General features: G+C 51.2%; 3 long non-coding RNA genes across 3 annotated transcripts; 1 reads left to right on the top strand and 2 right to left on the bottom strand.

Annotated features, from left to right (window-relative positions):
• Positions 1-461: 461 nt before the first annotated feature.
• Positions 462-5,746, top strand: LOC144317465 (uncharacterized). The gene is made up of 2 exons (XR_013383474.1): positions 462-813; positions 5,403-5,746. It is a non-coding gene; the product is annotated as an uncharacterized LOC144317465 (long non-coding RNA).
• Positions 2,437-8,341, bottom strand: LOC144317466 (uncharacterized). Its single transcript, XR_013383475.1, has 3 exons — positions 7,786-8,341; positions 4,987-5,086; positions 2,437-4,879 (listed from the first exon to the last, which is right to left on the bottom strand). It is a non-coding gene; the product is annotated as an uncharacterized LOC144317466 (long non-coding RNA).
• Positions 8,342-11,618: 3,277 nt separating this feature from the next.
• LOC144316881 (uncharacterized) lies at positions 11,619-22,806 on the bottom strand. The gene is made up of 5 exons (XR_013382715.1): positions 22,591-22,806; positions 21,322-21,439; positions 17,626-17,754; positions 17,025-17,085; positions 11,619-12,314 (listed from the first exon to the last, which is right to left on the bottom strand). It is a non-coding gene; the product is annotated as an uncharacterized LOC144316881 (long non-coding RNA).
• Between the last annotated feature and the right edge of the window lie 536 nt (positions 22,807-23,342).

Genomic DNA, 23,342 nt, shown 5'->3' with positions numbered 1-23,342 from the left:
GGCAGGTTCCTGGTCCAGCCTGTGGTCCCCAGGGCGTGGAATTGTTCAGCCTGGGAATCAGGCAGAGTCCCAGGTCTGCCCCAGGCTGCAGAATAGATGATTTTTTTTTTTTTTTTTTTACTAGCTGTCCCTTGTTAACTCATAATTGCAATCATGTAACATTTAATAGAGACACAAAGTGATCCCCATCGCTGCCCCACAATCATTCATTAGCTAACAAGATGGAGTGGCTCATAAAAAGGGCCGTTAAAAAAATTCTGGAGAAATGGAAAGCAGGAGGTGATGCAAGCCTTAGTTAACAAAGGCCGAGGGCCGGGAGGCGTGAGCGGGTGTGAGCAGAATAACCCAGCCCTGATAAGCCACAAAGCAGAGCCGGCTGCTCCCTCCTCCCTCTGCCGCCTGAGTCACAGAAGCCGGGATGTGTTCAAAATCGAGCAATGTAATTAGCAGGTTGCATCATGCCCCTCGATTATAAATTACAACGGGTGCAAAGACGGAGGATGGAGGAGCAGGGATTACAGGGGTAACCCAATCCTGGTGCCCAGGAGGGGGGGCGGTGGGGGACCAGGAGCTACCCCCCAGCTGCTCAGGGACCCCAGTAGCTTCTGCCTACCCTGTCACGGGGCAGCGCCAAGGCCCGCTCAATGCCTGCTTTGTGTAGCCTAGGATAATGATTTACAAACTTGGGGAATCAGGAGGTGCGAAAAGAAGACGACCCTCTTAACCCAGCCATTGTCTCCCCCCTGCTGGAATGCCCAGCACGCCGCCCGCCCGTGCACCTGTGCACACGGATGCTATTTGAGGATGGTCCAGGTGAGGAGCCCTCAGAGGGGCCGGGTCGATAAGATCTAAAGGGGCTGAGCAGGGGGCTTGGGACACCGTCAGGGATGACTGAGACAGCAAACAGAGGGGGGTGGCAACGATCCCCTGAGGCTTCCCTCTGCGGATGAGTAGAAGGGGGGCGGGGATGGAACTCAGGGCTGGTGACAGAGCCAGCTCTGTTTTAGGGGTCAGGGACCTGGAGCAATCCCAGGCTTTCCGCCAGCAGGCTGTGGGAGCCTGGACAAGCCACTTCTCCTCTCTGAGCCTGTTTTCTCCCACTACAAACCATCAGCCGGCCAGGTGACCACCCATCTTGGTGCCTCAGTTTCCCCACCAGACCTTGCCTGTCCGTGTGACCTGAAACAAGCTAACCTCCGTGTCAATGGGGACTCAGTGTCCCCATTTACAAAAGAGCGGTAACCCAGACGATCTTTCAAGTCCAGCTTGGACCTTTTCCGATTCTAAGATGAAATTTTCCCAGTCAACCCACACCTTGGAGACCAGGGAGATGGGACTGGCAGCTCTGCAATCTGGCCATCTGTGTGAATCAGAGCCCAGTGAGGCAGAGGGAAGTCAGAGCACAGGCTTGGGCAAAGCAAGGTCCCGGTGGCACGGTTGTCCCGGAGCCTGTGGAGGCACACCCTTTACTTCCTCCTGGTGGCAAAGATTTGGCCTTTCGATCTGGCCTCTGCAAACAGCCCTCACTTCACAATATTTTCTTAGCAGCCCTGTTCTTGGGCATAGGAAATAATCCCGTTAACTGTATTATCTCTGCAGAGGAAGGACAAGGGTATATAGATCAGCCCTTGAGTTCAGTGAACTCACTCTCTCTCAAAAGGAAAACCAGAGTTGGGGCAACTACTTTATAGGAAACTTTCTTTGAACAAGGCCTGGCCCCAGGAGAGTTTTCTTCCCAGTGTGGAAGAGAGATCACCACTACCTCCTAAACTGCGGCCCTCAGCCATTCTGGGCCTCCATATCTTCTCTCTGAGCCTCAGTTTCCTCAAGTCTGAACTGACACAGAGGAATAGGGACTCTCGACAGGTAAGTGGAGGCTGGGATGGACTCCCAGGGAGCACTGCCTTTCTGCAGACCCCGGTACCGCTCTCTTGGACTGTTGCCCAAGGACTCTGGTCTCAGCCCCCGACTCCCTTTGCCACTGTGCGGCCACAGGACCTTGCTAAGACTAGTGACCCTAGCACACTGGCTCTGCTTAACACCCACCAAAGTCACCCCTCCCCAGATCCCAGGCCTGGACCCTCCCCTCCTCTCCTGCTACTTCCTTTGCATGACCTGTTCCCACTGCCCAGGTTACCGTTCCCCTGGTTCAACTGAACACTTTAGTTTTATTTATTTATTTATTTATTTATTTATTTATTTATTTATTTATTTATATTTTATTTATTTATTTATGAGAGACACAGAGAGAGAGGCAGAGACAAGGCAGAGGGAGAAGCAGGCTCCCCGTGGTGAGCCTGATGAGGGACTCGATTCCAGGACCTCAGGATCATGACCGGAGCCTAAGGCAGATGCTCAACCGCTGAGCCACTCAGGTCCCTCAACTGAGCACTTTGTCTTTTTTAAAAAATAATTTAATAATAATTATTATTTTTTAAAGATTTTATTTATTTATTCATGATAGACACACAGAGAGAGAGGGGCAGAGACACAGGCAGAGGGAGAAGCAAGCTCCATGCAGGGAGCCCGACGTGGGACTCAATCCCGGGTCTCCAGGATCACGCCCTGGGCCGAAGGCAGGCACTAAACCGCTGAGCCACCCAGGGATCCCCTCAACTGAGCACTTTAGATTCAGTTTTTAGGAAATCTGTGTCACCCCTTCCCAGAAACCCTCCACAACACGCCCCTTCTGTGCTTCCCCACCTGAACAAAGCTCTATCTTCACGAGTGCTGGTTGTATTGAAAAGCAGCCTCTGTGCTGTATCCTCACTAGGCCATGAGCTCCCATGGGGAGGAAGTGGATGCTCCACACTCAGGACCCTTCCAGCATACAATTGGTGCTCAGAAGTGTCCTTGTTGAGCTGCTGGCTTTTCCCACAGTGGGGAAGAAGCAGACGTAGCCTGAGACCCAGGCCTGGGGGGTGAAGTCTGAGACCCTTGCTCATTTGTTCATCATTCATTCATTTATTCATTTGTGTAATCTGAATACATGTTATGAGCCAGGAATGGGGGAAGTACCAGACCAGTCTTCAGTCCCTGAAGGCACCTCCAGGCTCCGCATAAGCCCCTGAACCCAGGGAGAAAAATGTTCTTGAAGCTGTCCCCCAGTGTAGGCAGACCCAGGGTGGGCAGACCCCCAGGGTAGACAGCAGCAGTGGGAGGTCACCCTGTCAGCTTAGCCCGGCAGGGCCTGTACCTTATCAGCAGGATCTCCTGGCTCCCTGAGTCAACAGAAGCTGGGTGTGAGGAGGTGGTGACAGAGAGGGGGCCATCTGGAGGCCTCTTCCCACCTGTCAGGAGCTCCCAGCACGTCCTCCTGTTGGTGAGGCAACCGTCCTTGTGTCTGCACCGCCAAGGCAGGTGACAACTCTGCTCCCATGTCAGGGTGACATTAGATCCCTAAGTCGTGACCTCACTCAGGCATCTGTCCTTGGGTTCCTGTCTGCTTCTGAGCTGAGAGCCAAAATATCAGCGGAGACATAGCACCCGGAAACCCTTCCCAGAAATGCCAAACACAGAACAAGTACAGCATCCCCATCTGATCAGATAGGAAACTAGGACGCAGACACATCGACACACTTACCTGAGGTCACACAGATCACATGAGCCTACTTCAGCCTGTTAAGTGCATCCTTTCCCTCTTTTTCCACCCTTGGGAGCCTGAGCCATGCCTCATATTTGGTCTTTACCATGTCCAGTGTTGGTGCAAATGTGAATGAGAATAATACCTTCATCTATCAGACACCTATGATGTACCCAGCACAGTTTCAAGTATTTTATTTTCATACATTCAATTTATTGAGTGCCAGGCACTATTTTCTAGATGCTGTTCTGGATGCTATGGCATTAGATGAGGCAAACTGAGTCCTTGTCCTGAGGAAGCTCACCATATTGTGGGAGAAACAGAATAAGCCAAGAAGTAAAAAACAAAACATAATCTAGGTGGTAAAAAATAAATCCGGAGAAGGGCTGATCAGCAGGGGTCTTTGATCTGGTGACATTTGAGCAAGCCCAGAAGATGCTGAGAGAGGGAATTTGGGACTACCTGGGCGACAAAAGTGCTGGGCAGAGGGGACAATAAGTACAAAGGCCCTGGGGCAGGAACAGGCATGGTGTATTCAAGGAATAGCTAGGAGGCTGCTGTAGTTGGAGCAGAGTGAGGGAAATGGAGAGTGAAGGAGGTGAGATATTGTGTCAGTTGTGTGTTAATTCAATTTATTATCACGACAATGCTGAGCACGGGTTATTATTGTTATTCCCTTTAGCTGATGAGGTTCAGAGAAGGAAAGTAATATCCCCAAAGTCACAAAGCAGGCATTAGGTGTGTCCTGATGATTTATGAGCATCCTTCATGGCGCAGAGTACTGGTTCCCAGTCGAGAGGCTGAAGGAGAATCACCCAGGGAGCTCAGAAAGAATCCAGATCACCAGGTTCCTTTTTTTAAAATTTTAAATTTATTCATGAGAGACACACAGAGAGAGGCAGAGACATAGACAGAGGGAGAAACAGGCTCCCTGCAGGGGATCCTCATGCAGGACTCCATCCTGCATGAGGACCCCGGGAACACAACCTAAGCCAAAGGCAGACACTGAACGACTGAGTCACTCAGGCGTCCCCGGATCACCAGGTTCCTAGTTTCAACAAGCTGCCCAGGTGGTTCTTCATGAACCTAGCTTTGGTGAGCCGTTGGGCAATGGCTGTGGGCAGGCTGGAGCAGAAGAGTAAGCCGCGGGCCTGGAGCCTGACTTTAGCGTGTCTCTAATCTGAGTGGCTACAGCCTCTCTGAACCTCAGTCTCTTTATCTGTGAAATGAGAGGGCTGAACGCCATCAGCGAATTCCTCACACTTTTTACCTGTAGAATTCTCCACGTTGTCCGGTCTTAGGTGGAGCCCAAGATACAAAACAGATCAGAGGAGCTTTATTGGGGGTGGGGTTCAGGCCATCCCCTTCACCTCACCCCCGGCAGCCTCTAAAGCACAATTTACCCGATTTCCTGAGCTCCAGTCTCTGGAGAGCATAGGCATGTGGTCAGGTGCTTCAAGTTCCAGATATCCATGCTGGATCCTCTTCCCAAAGCAGTGTCCCCTGGAATGGGCCAAAATCCCTGGTGTGGGTTCCCAACCCCGGAGCCGAGCAGATAACGGGGGGGTGGGGGGGGTGGAGAGGGACGTGGGGCTGGACACACAGCCTCTTTCAGCTTGCCAAGTTCCCCTGCCTGCTTGCCATCCTTGCTGGGGATGGGGAAGTGGCATGTCCTAAATGTCTGGGGTGACATTGGACTGGTTGCTGGGGACAGGACAGCAGGTGGCAGCCATCCATTTGATGGGGGCAGGAATTTGCTTCTACGTAAGCTGGGCTTCTGGTATCTTCGATTTTTCTCTCCCTCCTTGTCTTGGGCTAGTAAGAGTGCCTCCATCCGAGCAGAGAGAGCAAGAGATGTGTGCAGAATCAAGCAGCTTACAGAGGCCGTGAGACCAATCCTCAGACCTCAAACCAAGAACTTTCATCTGCTAGAGCTGGAGTCCTCTTGTACAGGGGAAGACATGCCCTGCAGAAGACAGGCAGACAAACAGACAGATCCCTGACCTGACAGCCCGAACCCTAGAGGAGGACAACTTCAGGCTGAAGTCCTTCTCTTCATTCCTTCAAAATCCAGCACAGTCCCCTGCACCCAGCAGGTGCCAAATAATAATTTGTGATCTGCTGGCTTTAGAGTTAGAAGCGAAATGAGTTTCCTGCCTGAGATGCCTTGGGCTCTCCTTAGAGTTTTAGCCTCTTCATCTGTAGGATGGGATAATAAATACTATTACCTCCCTGGCCTGGTTGAGAAATAGGAAGAGGGCGTTGCAAATAGAGAAAATTCATGCAGGCATCTGCTACGTGCTATGCTTTGCCTCCAGTCCTTACAATTACACTGCATGATAGAAATGACTCTCCCCATTTTATGGAGAAGCATCCTGAAGGTGAGAGACCCAAACCTAGATCTCTCACTGAAACTCATGTTCTTTCTGCTGCATCTGGCTGCCTCCTTATTATTGCCCCTGCACTGGGTGTGTGGTTTTACTTTGTTTTGATTTAATTTGAAGTCCCCAAGAGAGACAGAGCAAGACTGAAATGGAGTTTGCTGAGCCCCTCCCTTCGAGTTGTAATCAGCCAAGGGCCCTGGGAGGACAGGCCTGGGTTTGTAACTCTGGGTGCAGAGACCCCTCTCTCTGGCCAGCATGTGGAAAGGACACGGATTCCTCAGCATTTCCTCTATGTGTGTGGGGTGGGGAGAAGAGATAGTCCCTGGGGTCCCCTTTCCCCCAGGCTAGATGCTGGCTGCTTTGGAAGGCCTTGTCAGGATCTGCTTTGAGGGCCTGGCTGTCAGCTTGAGAGTCTTAAAATTTCTGCCCTTCCCGACACAGCCATAGGGGTGCTCTGGCCACCCACATGGGGCTGTGGCCTTGGACAGACAGAAGTCCGGGAGTCGAGAGGCTGGGCTTGATGGGAGGACAACTGGCTCCTGTGGGGAGACCTTCCTGAGCCCCCCAGGCTGAGTCTCCTCAGGCCTGGCAAGGGAAGTGGCCCAAGGGTAGGCCCAAGCCTTAGGTCCCCTGACGTCTGCAGCTGCTCCTAGGACCACCCCATGAGACAGAGGCTACTGAGCCCCCGAGAGCCCCGTGGGGCTAAGGGGGGTAGTATTTTCTCAGCAGGATTTATGTGTATGTGCGTGTGTGTGCGTGTGTGTGAGTGAGTGTTTAACAAGGAGTGGGGCCTGCTTGACTTCTGAGCCTGGAATTTATACAGCCGCTCGATGGCGGCTGCAGTTTATCTTGACTAAAAGAATAATAAACTCGGTTGACAGGATGATGTATTCAAAGCATCTTCCCGGCCCAGCACAGAGCCCCCTGGCCCACCGTTAGGATGTCTGGCGTGGTGGGGACCGTGTTATCGAGTGTTTAGCCCCCATGGATTGTCAACAACGCATTGTTTGTAGGTTTGGGGCAAGGCGGAGATGGGCCGGGCTGGGGTGGGAATGGGGGTGTCTGGCCACACAGGCGGGTGAAAGGCTGGCCGCCCAGATGGGGTCAAAGAGGCGTCTGCCTTTGATGGAAGCTCAGAGGCCCAACCCCTCCTCCCTGCCCCGATGTTCCCTTTCCTGCCTCACAGGGAGTCTTGCTCACTGACCTCCACACAGGTCCCAGCCCAGCTCTAGATGTAAAGGGACACACTCAGGCCACACTCTGTACTCCAGGTGTTGGGAAAACCTCCTCCACCCTCCACTTCCCATTATTTCCTTAAGAAAAAAAAAAAATCAGCAGTAAACCTCAGCTTCAAAAAACACCCTGGAAAGGGTGAGGAGGGAAAGCCAATGATCTGGGCTCACTCATGAGAGAGATCTCAGCCCAGCCGCCTGGCCCTCCGCCTGTCAACCTTGGGCTAGTCCCGTGACCTCTCAGAACCTTCTTCCCTCCCTGCATGACAGGAGAATCATGATGCTTGTCCCACCTCTTTTACAAACCACAGTAGCCCCCGTCATCCACAGGGGATATGTTCCAAGACCCCCAGTGGCTGCCTGAAACCGTGGAGAGTACCAAACCCTATATATATACACATACACACCATATCTTTTCCTACGCATGCATACCTGTGACAAAGTATTAAGTTATAAATTAGGCACGGTAAGAGGTCAACAACAATAACTAATAATAAAATAGGACAATTATAACAACATGCTAGAATAAAAGTTATGTAAATGTGGTCTCTCTCTCTCTCAAAATATCTTACTGAGTTATACTCACCTTCTTCCTGTGTCGTGGTTAAGATGAGAAAGGCCCACATGATGAGATGAGGCGAGGGCAATGACACAGGCTTCGTGACGAGGAGCGAGGCTGCTTTCGACATTCTGACGGTGCCAGTAGGAGGATCATCTGCTTCCAGATCGAGGTTGACCGCGAGTAACTGAAACCGTTGAAGACGAAACCACGGATGAGGGGGGCCTGCTGTATGCTGTTGCCCTGTATTGAGGGCTCATGATGGGGATGAAATGAGATAAAGAATTAGGCAAACACTTTGATAGCTTGGTAGAAGGTAAATTCAAATTGCTTTTTCCTCAAGTCCTCCTAAACTTCAGGCAGGAAAGCCATGGCTTTTGTCTCTGACCATGTACTTCTCCCTCCACCTGCCTTATGGGAAGTCCCTTCTTGTACCTAACCTCAAGCTTGCTTCAGTTTTAGCTGTTGCTTTGGAATGCTTCACACAGAGGTTCCAGTTCCGCTTCTCTGGTAGGGTGCCTACAAGAGTGCCTCTTTTCTGGTTTAATGGTCCCTTCCCCGCTCCTGGTGGTTTTCTACCCGAACCAGCTCCAGGACTCCCCTTCATACAGAAGTGAGTCCTTTACTCCTGCTTCTCGAAAGCAGTGTGTGTGTGTGGGGAATTGGAGGGGGTTATCCTGGGCAGACAGAAGCCCCACAGGGGGCTACAGAGGCAGTGGCAGGCACAGGGAGTGAAGGAAGAGCCACAGATGGAATACTTAATTCAGCAAGCAGTTGGCTCCATTTCAGGAGTCAACTTGGAGCCTCGGGTAAGCCTCTTAACAGCTGATATCATCCCCACTTTACAGATGTGAACACTGAGGCTGGAGAAGATTCAGTCTCTTGCCTTTGGCAGATGGCAGAGGGCAGACAGACTCAAGCCCAGAAGGTCTAGCTGGCTTCCAAGCTGCCTTGACCTGGCAACCTCAAAGAAGGAAAGAGAAAGCCACCCAGAGGCTGTGGGGCTCTAGGCTAAACAGCTAGATGGGTAACGAGGTGATGGTGGGGGCACAGGAAGAGCCATGGGGGATCAAGAGAGTGGGAGTGGGAGCAAAGGACTGTAGACTGGCATAGGCCCTGGGGAGAAGACAGAGAGGAGCTCGGATCTGAGTGCAGGACACACGTGTGTGCTCACCCACCTTGGCTGGGGCTGGTGACAGTGGCAGCCAGCAACAGTATGTTCAGATGCCTGGCAGCACTCAGTCATTTATCCACTCGCTTATTCATTTCCTTGCTCATCCCTGTACTTCATTCTTTATGTGCCCAGGAGTCCAGACCCTCAGGATCGAACAGGAAAGAGACCTGTCAGCAGGTCAGGACCCTCAGAGGTCCCCAGTCACCCATCTATCCATCCCACATGTAGTGAGTACCTATTGGGTACTACAGACAAGTGAGCCTGTCCTCACCCTCCAGGCACTCGAGGCCTGGCAAGGGGGAGAGGAAAACAGGCAGACCCTTAGAAATCATGGGGTTGTGTATTCATCGATTCAGTCAACATTTGAGAGCCCTCCACGGAAGAAGCCAGGACCAGAATGATGACCAGGACACACTCCTGCCCATAGTGAGCTCAGGCTGCTTGAGGACATGAGGAAGGAACACAAATGTTTCAGCTCCAATACACGTGCAGCTGTGAGAGATCCTAAGGGAGCACAATGGACCCCAGAGGGAAGTGACCATGCATTTGAATTTGTGTTTGTGCATTCATTTATTCCACCCTTCATTCATTATTGAGCATCTTTTGTGTGCTGGGCATCGCTGGAAACAACAGGAGGGCCCATGGAGGAGGTCATCTTTCCTGGGCAGACCACTGTCTTGGCAACCTCATGGTGGAGGGGGCAGGGACAGGCCAAACTTGGCGTGGAGACTGCAGTCACAGGAGATGGGCAGCCACGGACCCCTCCCAGCCATTCCGAGGCGGGAGCTGGAGGGCATTGAGCAGTGCAGCCTGGAGGAAGTACAAGGGGGCTGGGCCCTATGGCAGGCTCTGTCTGGGCCATCCTGTGCTCTCCACAGCCCTGAGTGACCTGGGGTCAGATCACATGATCCGAGCAGATGGAGGGGATGGAGACGCAGTTGGGAGCAGGAAGACCCAAGCTCTGTGCGAGGATATATTTGGGGATCCCTGGGTTTTGTTCACTGGAACAGACTCCCGATGTCAAGAGTTTCTGGAGCTCTGATTTGCACACATCCTCTCCACTTCCCCATCCTCTGGGGTCAATTTGCATGCCTATTTGCATATGTTTGCATAAAGCATGCTCCTATCCATATTCATTTCAGGCATTTTGATTTATGTCATTTCTCCCCTCCCCATAGCCGGCTGTCCCCATGCCTTTTGCTCCCCCTTCTGGAAGGGAAGACAGGGCAGGGGCCATGCCCAGCTGCATGCAATCTCTGTGGCATTACCTGGCATTTCCTCAGAGCTAAGTGCTTGCCTGACTGTACTGTGCTCTGTCTGCAACTGCTCTGAGCTCAGAGGTCCCTGGGAACTCGTAAGCTGAGCCTGTCCTTGGTGCTCTTGCTGGGCCTTGGGGAGCACCAGGCCAGAATGAGAACCGTCTGTGGACTGTTCGCTGGAGAGCAACTAATGGAGTGATGAGTGAGTGTCGCCTGGAAGTCTGGGGGCCTTCCCATGTGGGTCGCCTTGGCTGTGCACAATCAGGGGCCAGATCTGGGCTTGGGACCCCTTCCAGGGCCCCACTGCGGCCACTGGACCTGAAGAACACAGCCCACGGCGTCCATGCCCATACACGGAGCAGAGTGGAAGTCTGACTGCAGTTCCGGTGCGGGTTGGGTGGTCCTAGGCAAGACTTTCCCTGCCATGAGCCTCAGTTTCCCCTTCTGAACCTAAAAGTTTTCCCAATGTTGGCTTCTGCAAATGCATACAGGCAACCCCAGCTCATCCCCCAAGCCCCAGAGGAGATTCTTCTGTCATGAAAAGGCCACAGCCAACTCCACCACCCTGAGGCTCACATTCTCACTCCCTGGAATAGCCTCCCTCTGGCCTCCAGGTCATATGAGCTTCAGTGGACGTGCCTGCTTGCTGCCAGTCAGCTCACACTCGATATGATGTGACCAAGGGAGGAGCCTAGAAGCTGCTGGGGAATCCAGGACTCACACCCACACTCACCCCCCCCACACACACACACTCACACACACACACACACATTCCATCCCCACTGTCTCCATCTTAATGAGGTCCCACTGTAGATGCTCCCATGTCAGGGAATGGGACTGTTTCCACCTGGGCAGAGACAGGAGGCGCTGGGGGCTGCCCTGGGAAACCTCCTACCCGCCAGCCCTGACCTCCAGCTGAGAGCTCCTGAATGGTGCCCACTCCCCGACTCCCCTACCACACACATCCTGAGCCGTGCAGGGCTCGGCTTGTCACCGACAGGCTCTCCACTAAATGAGGTGGCTTGATTGCCCCTTATCACAGGGGCTTATCTCCTATGGTTTTTCGCCTGCCAGACACCAGAGAGCCACTCAGCAGGCCTCTCCCAACCTCTTGCTTCTCCAGCCCTGACTCTCCCCTGCCTCAAGGGGACACTGGATTCCAGTGACCCTCCCTGTTGGTCAGTCAGGCTGGAGACAGAAAAGGGATAGAGGGAACTGAGGATATTTTTCCCCACTGCCCCTTAACCTTTCACAGCTTCACACATCTCCTCACTTACCCCTCTGTGTGATATAGATTTGGGGGGCCATTCTGCCCAATGTCTTGTCATCTTGCATCAAACGTGAAAAACAGGTTAATATTTGTAGTGTGGTTCTTTATTCCCTCAAACCAGGGGTTTCTTAGAGCTCAGGCTGCATCTTCCCCCTAAGACTAGGGATCCCTAAGGATACAGCTGTGTTTCCCCCTGAGATTGTGCATCCCTGAGGTCAGGGCTGTGCCTCCCCATTCAGAAACACTTTGCCCACCATCTAGCCTCACCTGCTCCAGGGTAGTGGTCAGTGGTTGGTCTAGACTGGGCCTCCTGCCACCCAAGAATCATTCCCTAGAGTTCTGCTTGCAGGCTGAGCAAAAGAAGGAGCCAGAGTGGAGGTCACGGGGCTCCGCTGAGGGAAACAGGGCGTCCTCTGTAGGAATCTATAAGTGGTTGCATCTGGAGCAGGGGAATGAACAAGATGACCCTTTTATTGGCTCTGGGTCAATAAAACCTTTTCTAGGTCCTCAGCGTTGAGTACAGGATGGCACTGTGAGGGGGCGTTGCTTTTATTTTGTTCTGTTGATCTGCGGGATAGGTGGTTAATAAAGTCAGAATAAAAAAAAAATGAAAGAAAGAAGGAGGATGAAAGCCAGGGAGTGAAGAAGAGAGAGAAGGAAGGAAAGAAAGAGATAAGGGAGAGAAACCTCCCAACCTTTCCCCTTCTTCGGCCTCCTGTATGGGAATGTATTTGTTTAAACTCCTCTTATCTTCAACACTTGTTTCTCTACTGGCGGAGGGGTCTGTGGAGTGAGGCTGGTTTTTCTCCCAGTGACAACAGAATTGCAGACTCCGTAAATGGCCCGCCGGTGCCTGGGCAGAGGAGGAAGACAGGTTTGAGCTGAAGCCCCCCGCCCCCGCTGCCTCTCCCTGCCCATTCCCCATCCTCACCCAGCCCGGCCCCCTGTAACCCAGGCAGCCTCCCTCCAGCCTCCCTCCAGCTTCCCTCCTCCCTCCAGCCTCCCTCAGGCCTCGCTGGGCTCCTTTCCTTGAGGGCCTCCCCTGCCACCAGCCCAGCCAGAGGCCTCCTGGCCTTCCCTCAGACTTCCCTCTCCACCTCTCTGGGACCCTAGCCGCCAGTGCTGCCTCTTCCAGGAAGTGTCTCTTGATGCCATAGACTCCCTGATTCATTCATTCCTGTGTTCATCCTTTCAACACACATTCTGAGTCTCTGAGATGTGCCAGGCATGGGAGATAAAGGGCCTGGGGAGCTTAGAGCCCAGTGGAGGAAACCAAATGTCAACAGTCAATTAAAGCTCTCTAGGGTGGGTTTTGGTTTACTCCAGTCTTTAACAATAATATCTAACGTCCACTGAGGGCTCACTCTTGTGCCAAGGGTGATCCTAGTGTTTTACACCGAGAAACTCATTTAATTCTGGAAAGAGCTCTACCAGGTAGGGCAACTTCATAGAGGTCCTGTTTGCTCATGAGAGTCAGACCTGAATGTGAACCCAGGCAGTCGGGGCCAGAGGTTTAGCTCTCAAACCCACAGCTGCTGACCTCACAGCCTGGGGGTGCTTCTCTATACCTCAGATCCATCCCCTGTCCCTCACATGGTGGGAAGGCCCTGTGCACCTGTTCCAGCTCCTTGCCCACTGCTGAGTCAGCCATCTCTGAGGGAAAGGACTTGCGTTTGGCCATGCCGAAGACTTGAGCTCTCTTGAGCCTGACCGACTGCCTGGGGCCCATCTCTCTCTGGGGAGTCTATATCTCGGAGCCAGACTGTCAGCCCCTGGCAGGCATGGCCAATAATCTCCTCAGCACTGAGCCCAGGATGGGCTCAGGGAGGAGCTTGCTTAGTTGGCTGAGGACGGCAGCCCTCAGACTGAAAGGAGGGTGGGTGGGTGATGAGGGTTGACAGCGCCAATGCTGCGGCTGGCCGGCACAGGGGCTCTGCCCATGATGACCATGAGGGAGGTGCCAAGTCCCAAATGGTCTCCTATGCCTCCTCTGAGGAAGTATGTCTCCAGAAGAAAAGATCCTGCTGGCCAGCCTCAAGCCTCAATTTCCTCAAGGTCCAGAGGGGCTGCTGAAAAGCAGCCCTCAGCTCAGGGATTATTTGGGGATTTGGTCCCTGCTGGGAAGCCTCTGGAAGATCAGGTTATGATCTTTGGGGGTTCTAAGCAGGCCCGGCAGTGTGGGATGTCTCAGGTCTGACACACAGGAAGGGAAAGAAAGAAACCAAGCACACAGAAAGACAGGAATGGGGAGCAGAAGGGATGCATTTGCACACTTGGCATGTCTGGAGCACTTGCTGTGCACCTGGCCCCACACTGGCACTGGCTGTACAATAGGAGGATGGAGGCCCCCACCTTAAAGGAGCTCCCAAAGTGGGTTGTAGTTAGGGATAGCCCATGGGCCCCCAAATCCAAGTGGGGAAGGGAAGGCTGCAGTGGAATGACAGACCCCTGAGTCAGCCCAGCTCATTCTCCACAGAGGCAGGACCAGATGACCAGGCCTGTGTCCAAGACCCTTGGCTCCAGATGCCCCCACCTTCTGGCCCAGGACAGTGGGACCACAGCCCCAGCTCCGTTGTGGGAGTCAGCTCCTGTCTCTGAAGTTAACATGGAGTGGGCGTGGCTCGGGGGTTGTTTGGGTCTGAAGTTAGGGTCTGACCTAGGCCTGCCGGGGCTCCACTCAACAAGACCAGCACTGGCCGGGCGAGTGCTCCTTGGACACCAGTCTTGTTCCTCACTGTGTGGGGGTGGAGGGCACAGGAGGCTCACCACGGAGGCCCTCCTGTAAGCTCATGAGCCCCTGTAGGTCAGGTAGCAAAGGGAGAGCAGAGTGTCTCAGAGCTGATGGCCTCTCCTGTCCTGGAGCCCAGCAGCCTGAAGAGAAAGGGATGGGGCTGGGAGAAGCCAGGAGCGGCCAGGGTGAGGCCTTCTTAGACCAGCCTTCCTGTGACCCCAGCTGCCACTGTCTGTGGCAGGCCATCCCTGAGCCTGGGGCTCCCTTGGGCCTGCAGCCCTGAGCCCGAGAACATGTGCAGGTGGGTGTTTGCATGCTGCACATCTGCCTGCCAATTCACGCATATGTGTGCCTGTGCAGACTTATGAGTGTGGAGGCCCCGGGAACTGGAGGACTTGGCTTCCCCTTCCTTCTAAACCACAAGGCCACGGGCCAGCCTCAAGCCTCGGTTTCCAGGCCCAGAAAGGCTGATGAGAAACAGATTTGCCTGAGATGTCCGTGGGCGTCAGTGGCCAAAATGCAGGAAGAGGGCAAACCCTCAGGCCCACGGGTTCCTACAGGGTTGGCCCTCTCCTGGGATCCAGGGCTCCTCAGATTGGCCGAAGGCCCTCTCGAGGCCTTCTCCATTGTGGATGCAGAGAAGCAATCTCTGAGGCTGGAGCTGCCACGGTGGCCCGAGATGAGGCTTGTGAGCCCCTCTGCCAAAGACGTGCACACCTGCCTTCCCACCATTGCCATGCCTCTGGGGGCCTCCAAAGGCACTGAGTGGTCCTCAGTGGATGAGAGGAGTGGGACTCCCCTGCCTGACCCAGCTTAGAGGGTGAGCTAGGAGAGAGGAAGGAGGCAAAGGGGTTCTTGTAGGTCCGAGTGTCTCCGAGTCAGACCGCAGATCTCTTGCATCAGTGTCAGTTGTGATGTGCGGGTAGGGACCTCATTGAGAACACAGATGCCTGCGATTGTCCCCACCCCTAAGAAATCCTGACTGAGCAGACCTCAGGTGGGTTAGGAAATCTTGCATTTGCCACAAGTGCCCCAGGTGACCCCGAGTGGTGCCAATACAGAAAAGGTAGTATCTGAGACATCAGGTTTTTAGAGACCTGAGTTTGAATTTCCACTCAATGTCTCCCCAGCTTCCCTGGAGTTAATAGCATGACTTCACGGAGATGATGTCACATCACAGGTGCTCACTGCATGGTGGAATCAAGAAGAATAATGGCAGGGCTGACCAAAACCCAGGACCGGCTGTGTGCCAAGCCCTCTCTGCCATTACAGGGCTCATACCCAGGAGGCCAGGCTGGGGTACAGAGTGCAGAGCCTCATCCCCATTGTCCCTTCCCTTGTAATTGGCAGCCAGGAAAGCCCTCTCCCCTGGATAGCCTGTGGGCTCCAGGCAAAGCCCTACGGCTGCTCCTGTTCACCTAAATCAGCACTCCCGGAGGTCCCTGCTTCCTTGGGAGCTGCAGCTCAGAGCCCCCAAGGAGCCAGACCTGGTTTCCTCCAAGCTAATTGGCTAATCGTCTGCTGCCTTGATAGCAGGAGGTCTGGCCATGACTCCTCTCTGGGCCAGGCCCTCAGTCTGCCCATGTCTGTGGGCAACTTAAGGCAGGCAAGGATTAACATGCAGGCTGGATTTGCTTCCCTAATTCCTTATCGAGGCCCTGTCCTCCGACAAGGCAAGGCAGATGGTTTCTTTTTCAGGCAAAGGACCCTGAGAGGTTTCTGGACCAGAGGAGAAAGGGAGGGCAGCTCTCCCTCATCCTAGCCTGCCAGGCCTCATCAGTCCTTCCCTCCCCAAGGAGGTTTAGAGCCACGGAGCCATCTCTGCTTACTCACCCTGAGCCCCTGTGGGAGTAGGCCCCCCCAAACAACCTTGCTTTTCAGACAGGAAGGCTTAGTGAGGGCTAGTGGTTGACCCAGCCATTCAATGAGGCGGGACCACCTTGAACCGGGCCTCCAAGGCACTGGACTCTGGGGCATTTACACTTCATCTCCTGCCAGTGGAGCAAAGGCAGAGAAAGAGCTCATGGTGGGACTGGGATCCCATTGGCAGAGCAGATGGGGAGCGCAGTCTTAGGAGCTCAAGCCCCACCGGGGAGAGGAGGTGAAGAGATAAAGTAGGAAGGCACTCATTGCTCAGCAAGTTAACTCCAATGAGTAGTGATGGTTTGGGTCACAGAGGGTATCAGACTCCAGCAAGGAGGCCTCTGAGGAAAGACAAGAGAAGTGAAGGTGCCTGGAGAAGCGAAGCCCAGAGAAGAGGAAGAGGAACAGGTGAGGGGGCATTGGTACTGTGCTAAGCCTCTAAAGGACTCACTCCTAATGAGACTTCAATAGGTCTCATTATGTTAACAACCTCATGGGGTTCATTTTATATTTCCAATTTTACTGATGAAAAAACTGAAATCTAGAAAGTCTCTCCAACTTGCCCATGTTCACACAGCTAGCAATGGACAGGGCAGTGAAGAGCTGCCCCTGTACCCAGCCCTGAAGGGGGTCTCAGGTGACTCCCCCAGGGGTTAAGAGGCTTAAGAGGGGCAGAAGTGAGTCTCCCTCCCCATGCTTTTACCCTCCCTCCAGTCTGCTGCTGAATGCAGAAATCAGCTAGGAATCTGAGTCTTGGCTCCCTATCCCCACCAGCCCTTACCCTCCATGGTGCCCATCCCCATACCAGGAGCTGCTCATTCTCTCCTCCTCCAGGAAGCCTTCTGACCATCCCACCCCTATTGCCTTGCCAGGTCCCCAGAGTAGGCCCTGTGTTTGCCAAGATGCAAGGTGTTGGGTCCTGGTCTACTTGGGTGGCAGTGCTGCACATAGCATGGGATCCAGACTCACACAGCTCCGGCTTTGAAACCAGGCTTGCATCTTCAGACCATCTGTGCCTCAGTTTCCTCATCTGTAAAAAGAGACTAACAATAGCACCTATTTTGGAGGACAGTATGATTAAAGAGATAATGCAGGTAAGGATTCACCCAGAGAGGGACAAAATGAAGCTTGGAAAGTGTGTGGACTTTTCTCACACTACAAAGCAAGCTGGTGGCATTAGAACCAGAACATTAGAGCTGGCAGATGAAGGATAAGGCCCACAAGAGAGGCCATCCCAGGTGTCTGGACTCGTGGTCCAGTGCTCCTGTCCCTTGGCCATGAAATCACAGAGTCACCACGGCTGTGAGTACTCAGAGTCAGGCCCTGGGAAGACCGGACAAGAACAACTTCCCAGGACAAGCCTCTCGCCTGCCCTTCCAGCCCCCACACTCCCTCAGGGACTGTCTCCACCTGACCCTGGTGGTCTGTCTCGGGTGTGGGGCTATTTGCAACAGGCGCCTATTGTCTGCTGGCCTGAGTGCACCTGTAGTGCCTTGTCCCAGCCCGGTGAGTCAGCTCTTGGCAGGCCACAGAGCAGCCACTCCACACCATCTTAAGCCTGAAAGAGAACCTTTCTCTTCGCTTTTCTCCTCCTTCCTCCCTCTGCTCTCCATGAAGTGGTCATCTCCGCAGGGCAGCAGGGAATAGCATTCTTTGCCAAGATTTCTTCAGTCTCCTTGGCCAGAAGACAGGGTGGGGCCTTGGAAACAAAAAGAAAGCAGCCTATGACTGGCCAAAGCCCCTAAGTTGTTTTAGGGCACTAGATATGCCCCCTAACTCCCTGCTTGCAGTGGGAGCACCAAACTCAGGGCAATTGGAACAACATTCTACTTATCCAGAGGCCATATACTTGATGACCTCTGCCATTCAGACTGAAGTCTGAGCTTGTAAGGCTTCTGAACAGACTAAAGATATGCTTGACAATTGTCCAACTAGAGTCTGACAAACTTTAGAGCTTCACCTTTCGATTCTTCCCCCACCCAAGTCAGAGCCTATCTGCTCTTACCTTACACACTATTCTAATATGCATCGTTATCTAATTTATGTATGAATTAAAATAATAAAATCAGAATGGAGGAAAGGCCACTAAGGACATTCTTCTCAGTGATAGCAAAAGGTGTCAGGTAGCAAACACATAAGCAATCAAAGGTAGACCCAAGAGCTAAAAACAAAAGCAATCTTGAGTTATTCAGAGTAGGTGCAAAATAAATAAATAAATAAAAATAAAAAAAGACATACTCCAATTCCTAGAGGCATCACTATATTTTGACTATAGTAGGGAATATTCTTAACAAGGATCCCAAGGCTTCAGTGGAAAATTGGATTATGGTCAATCTCTGTTTAAGAAAGTTTGAGACTATGTGATACATTTTTTTATAGGGACTTTCAAAGATCATGATTTCATATTTCTTTATATTTTTGACATTTGAAGAATTAAGTAAATAAGATTTAATAATAGCAGCCTAAGTGATTTAGACCCATGTATCACTGAGGACAACTAGAACAGCTGGACAAAATATCTGAAAAATCTGCTTGATGCACTGAGGAGCTAACAAGATAGGAAGAATTTCTGGGCCATGACTGAGACCCGGAGAAGAAAGAGTGGCATTTATGGCCATTTCCCCTCCTAAGGGTGTTTGCCCATTCGGGAGAGGTCAACTCAGAGTCCAAGAAGCTGAACAATTCTGATGGCCCTGTGGGACGCAGAGGACATGAAGTGGAGTCCCAGGTTTACCAAAGAGTTGGACTTAGTGAGCCCTCTGTCTTTGGGCAGGCAACTCAAAAGGGCTATACCCTAGGAATTAAGGGTGAACCAGAAGTAGCTCAGTTTCCAATCACACAGGGCTAAACATTGAAATAGGTAATTTTGTATTAATAATGCCCCAAGTAGCTGGCAGATACAAATGTAAATCCTTTCTGAAGGAAGATAGTAATCATTCCAGGGTCCAGGTTATTGCTACAAAGAAGTCCATAAATACAATGTCCAACACATAATTGAAAATACCTACACAGACAGAGTCAGATAACATAATTTCAAAACATCAGAACAGCAGACAAGAGAAACAGACCCATAAAGGCTACATGTATTAGAGTCATCAGCAAAGACTTGAAGTAACTGCTTACTATGTTCTAGGAGATTGTTGTGGTTACTACCGCTACATTACAAAGTGTCCCAGAACTTAGTGGTATAAACAATTTTATTGTCTCCTGATTTTGTGGATCAGGAATTCACAAAGGGATCAGCTGGGTAATCCTAACCTGGGGTCTCACACAGTTGCTGTCAGAAGTCAGCTAGGACTGGACATCCAAGGCAGTTTGCTCACATGGCTGGCAGTTGGTACTGAACACTGGCTGGGACCCCGGCTCGTGTTGTTGACCCAAGCACCCATGCATGGCCTCTCTAGCATGGCAGTCTCAGGGTAGTTGGGTGTCTTATATACAGCAGTTAGCTTCCTCCAGAGTGAGAGTCCCAAAAGAGCTGGGCAGAAGACACAGAGTCTTCTCTGACCTAACCTCAGAAGTCATTCAGCATCACTTCCGCAAAATTCTGTTGAGCACAAAGGAGTGACTAGGGTCAGCCCAGATTCAAGGGCAGGAAACACAGACCTCTCTCCACTAACCTCTCAGACAGGAGTGTTAAATATTTGCAGTCAAATTTTAAGACTTCCACAGATGAAAGAGTTAGCTTCTGTTGTTGAGAAAACTCCAATGGATTGATGACCTCTTCCAAACAATGAGCTATTCTAGACTTTACCCAAATGAACTGTGTATCATCTCCCAGGAGGATCTCAAAAGCTTCTCTGGGCCACATCATATGAACATCTTCACAATGCAACACACTGCTAGAGATGGAGCTGGGTGCATCCCATCTCCACATCCGCATTCACAATGACTCGCCTTATCCTCAGCCCTCCCCGAGGCCTCTGTTTTCCCCATGGAGAAGGCCAGGAAACTCCTCAGAAAGCCCAAGAAGCTTAAAAACATGCAGTGACAGAATTAGAAATGATCTCAAGTGGTATATATCCATCCTGAAGCTTCCCAAGCCTGGCTGATCCTTAAGACACCTACTAAGATGGAAGAGTCTCAGGCTGGGAGAAGATATTTGCAACTTCAGAACTTGCCTGGGATTAAAACTAAAATAGGGAATAAGTAAAAAACAAAACAAAACAAAACAAAACAACAACAACAACAAAAAAAAAACACCAGGAAATCCAATAGAAAAAAATAAGCACAAAAAAAAAAAAATTTGAAGAGGCATGCCACAGAAGAGGAAATGCAAAGGCCAGGTATATGAAGGGATGTGCAAATTCACTAGCCATTGGAGAGACGCATCAAACAACTGTAGCTTTTTACACACTCTACTGAATGGCACAAATTAGAAAAGTGAATTCTATTCTTTGTAGGGAGATGAGACCCTTGTGTCCTTCAGGCAAGAGGATAAATGAAAATAACCATTCTAAAAGCAGCAATCTGGCTGTATTTATTGAAGCGAAATATGCATCACCCTGTATCCCAGAATCCCACAAGTGGATATATGGCTTGGAAAAAATTATTATAGAGGACGAAGAGAAGAAATGCATGGGATCCTCATGACAGCAAAACTTGGGGAGTAGTGGGAAGTTGGAGGCAGCCTAAGTGGCCACCTATGTGGGAGCAGATCAGTCAGATGCCAAGAGGCAGTTAGAAACAAGGCAGACACACAACACAAGAATGCATAACAACAGCAGCATTGAAAGATAAAAGTAAGAAACAGAGGGGAGTGACAGCATAACACCATTTATATAAATGATAAAACATGCAGAAAACAACACAATGCAGCATACGCAGAAGATGCATGTTTCATGATCTCTACCAAGCACATAAAATGAGGGTCTGGAAGCAGGGATTTGGGGATGGTGGAAAATGGGAGTGGAGGGCAGCCCGGGTGGCTCAGCGTTTTAGCGCCGCCTTCAGCCCAGGGCGTGATCCTGGAGACCCAGAATCGAGTCCCGCGTCAGGCCTCCTGCATGGTGCCTGCTTCTCCCTCTGCCTGTGTCTCTGCCTCTCTTTCTCTCTCTCTCTGTCTGTCTCTATCTCTCATGAATAAATAATAAAATAAAATCTTTAAAAAAAATAAAAAAATAAAGGGGACTTTGACCAGACCAATGATGATAATACACCATGAACGGAGGAGTGTACTTAGTTCAGTTGTCTGCATCAGTGGTAAAAAATCAATCAGTAAAGCAGATTTCTAGACTTCAACTCCAGAGATACAGCTTTCATAGACCTGGGGTGAGCTCCAAATCTAGGACCCGGTGATTTTATTGATGTCTTCCGCAGCATCCTAGTGAGATGTCATCAGTGGCTTCTTGAATACATCCAGTGACGCAGAGCTCATTCCGGTACTAATTATTAGAAAGTACTTTTTATTACATTATATTGTTAAATTACATAATGCATTATATATTCCTCTGATTATTATATTATATTATTATATAATTCAATTCAAATGATTAGAAAGGTCTTTCTGAGGCCAAAATTTGTCTCCCCATACCTTCCAAACCATTGATCCAGGTCCAATACTTTGAAGCAAGTTAAAATAATCAGGCTTCTCTTGGGCACTTGTTATGATGAGCACTGGAGGTTATGTGTAAGTGATGAATCACTAAATTCTACTCTTGAAACCAAATAAATGGACAGGCAAACATAGGGGCTCATGTAAAAAAAAATCAGGTCCCCCGGGCTTCCTCATGGCGACCCTTTAATGACCTTCGATCTCTTTGGCATCTCTTTACCTGTCAAGTTACCCTCCCTCCACCCACCTCTACTTTAGCCAAGTTATCCCCTGAGGTATAATCTAGCCCCCAGGGTTTTTCTTCAAACATGGCACCCTCAGAGAGGCCCCACATTCTGGGTACAGCCTGTTAATTAACCTTGGATTATAGGGGTCTTTTTTTCTTAAAGCAATTTTTAGTGAGCTTATGGTCAGCCAAACTTCCAGGTCTTTTTCCACAAAATTTCTCTATCCATGCCCTCCTACACACACACACACACACACACACACACCTATATGGCATTACATAAAAGCACAAAAGATATTCAGTGTAAAACAAGACCCTAGCTGCTTACTTGGTTTCCCATGTATCCTCCGCAGATGATCTGCGTATACAAATATATACACATCTTTTTGATTATGCAAACAGAAGCATGGTCTACACTCCAGTGCACACGGCCATGACCTTGCTTTTTTACTTAACCGGGTGTGTTGGGGAGCCTTTCCTGCCTTTCCTATTAGTAACTTAAAGCTTCTTCCCTCATTCTTCGTATCAGACCTGTGGCCTTCCATTGCACAGACCTACACAAAATATTTAACAGACCCCTCCATCCTGGGGGACACATACACTGTTTCCAGTCCTTTGCAGCATCAAGACCATCCTGCCAGGAGTCCCTTTGCACAGAAACCATTCGCTAGGTGTGCTAGCTTCTCAGTACCCATGTGCCTTTTCCCTCCGGTTTTGTTCCCATCCTAGAGCTGGCCTTTGTCATTTCTGCCTACCGCTTGTTGCTCTCATTGGCTCTGCCTGCCATTCATTCCAGGCGCTGTCGGGGAGGCTGAATCTTCTCTGTGCTGCCGAACCTGTTTCTCTCAGCTGAGGGGTGTCTGCAAGCCGGCGGGGGGGGGGGGGGGGGGGGGGGGGGATGTAGCCACTCAGGCCTCCATTCGGGCCATTGATAAAAATGTTCAGGACAATGGGGCCAAGGAGGAGGGCCCTGGGACAAGCCCTAGAGAATTCCAGTGTCCCGTTCATCAGCTGTTGCCATGGGCTGTGTCTCCGCTGTTGTCATGGGAGCCAGCCTCCCTAGAGTATCACGACAAGCTCTGCCACCCTGTGGGTAGGGGGACCCAGCACCCCTGTCTCCAGCAGCCTTCCAGTACCCTTGTGAGAAAGAGAGCTGGGGCTGTTGACGTGGCATCCCAGGAGAGGTGACTGGAAGGTCACCTGACTTCTGTGATCAGCAGAGCTGGGGTCCTGACCTGCCTGTTTCTAGCAATGTGGCTCCCGGCAAATTACCTAACTTCCAGAAGCCTGTTTCTTTACCTGCCAACCAGCGGTAACAAAACCCACCTCTCGGTGCTGTGACGATGTATGGAATCACTTGCCTCACTCGGGTTCCTACTGCCGTCTGTTCTGTCTTGCCAATCGGTCTGTCCTCCTTATCTATGAACTTGTAGGCCAAATGATCAACTCCCAGGTAACCAGCGGGGATTGGTTTCAAACTCAGAAGTCTGTCATTTCCCAAATAGAC

This window comes from Canis aureus, chromosome 7 (genome assembly GCF_053574225.1).
Source record: "Canis aureus isolate CA01 chromosome 7, VMU_Caureus_v.1.0, whole genome shotgun sequence".
Taxonomy (NCBI): Eukaryota; Metazoa; Chordata; class Mammalia; order Carnivora; family Canidae; genus Canis; species Canis aureus.
Note: the sequence above shows the minus strand (reverse complement) of the source record. Positions and strands in the feature narration are given on the sequence as shown.